Below are 1342 nucleotides of genomic sequence, written 5' to 3'. Positions count from 1 at the left end.
TGGGCAGCTTTGTTCCTCCCTGAAGAGACTTCTCAGAATGGTCACCCCACGTTGTGCCCCTCGATTCCTCTGGGCACTGCTGCTGTGTTCATGGTCACCTGCCTGGGACCAGCCTCCGGAAAAAACTCGGATTTTAGCCATCTTTGCAACCCCAGTGTTTAGCACAGCGAACCACGCCAAACCCACTGCCGTCCAGTAGCCTCTCACTCCAAGCACCCTCGACGTCCCTAAATGACAGCGTAGAACAGCTGATTGCTGAGACTGTCGATCTTTTGGGGAGCAGACAGCCTCGTCTATCTCCCTGGGAGCAGCTGGTGGGTTTGAGCTTGGCGGTCAGCAGCCCCATGCTTGACTCAGGGTGTCACCGGGTTTCCATTGTTTTGTGCACCAAACCCAAACCCAACCTGCTGTCATCAAGTGGCTTCCCACTCCAAGCTTCTGACACAGGACAGCTTGACAAGATGGACGGACACAGCGGCTACAGCCAGGGGCTCAGACATAAAAACAATTGTGAGGGTGGTGCAGGGGGTGGTACTTTGTGCTGTTGTGCACTGGGTCACCATGGGTTGGAACTGAGTCCACGGAGCAGATAGTCTCTCTCCCCCAGAACATCTGGGGGGGTTCTATGAGCAAGACATCAGCGGACTGGGCCATCTCTGGCGAACAGTCGGGTAGTTGCCACACAACCAGGGCACCAGCTGACGACTGTTAGAACAATCTCTAGAGGTCAGGTAGGGAAGGTGGGAACCGGGTGACTTAAGAAAGTGGGGAGGGGACGCTTTGGCAATGTTGGGGAAAGATTGTTAACCCCATAGTACTCAGTCGAAGAGGGACGGGGGAGGGGGCATGTGAAGTAGGGGATAAATGCTTACAGAGGAGCTGAGGTGCACCCCCCCTTTTCACCCCATTTGTCTCAGGGCTTGGGTGTCTGATTTTGCAAAATTGAACGATAAAGGCCCCTCTCTCACTAAATGAGTATAGATTGGATTTCTTGAGTATTCCTTGGTTAAAATCCTGTGATGGCCCATTGTACACTCATGTGGGAGAAGGCAGTCTGCCCTGGCTGGCTCTCTCTCTCTCTCTCTCTTGCTCTGAGAGCCCAATCAGGGTAACACCCAGGTTAGGGGGTTATAATGATACCAATACAGTGTCCAGCATTTCAAACCACCTACCTTGCCGTTAGCAGTCAGACGTGGACCTGACAGCACCCCGAGGGCTCCTCTGTGTAGCACACAGCGGACCCCAAATAAATGCTTTGTAGATGAATATGTTGCCTGCTTAGCCAGGGTCAGGCAAGTCTCTGTGCTACATCTATGCCTCACGTGTAGGGCCCTGTGTGCAC

Source organism: Echinops telfairi, unplaced genomic scaffold (assembly GCF_000313985.2).
Source record: "Echinops telfairi isolate 266 unplaced genomic scaffold, ASM31398v2 ScPeMD7_2;HRSCAF=8, whole genome shotgun sequence".
Taxonomy (NCBI): Eukaryota; Metazoa; Chordata; class Mammalia; order Afrosoricida; family Tenrecidae; genus Echinops; species Echinops telfairi.
Note: the sequence above shows the minus strand (reverse complement) of the source record.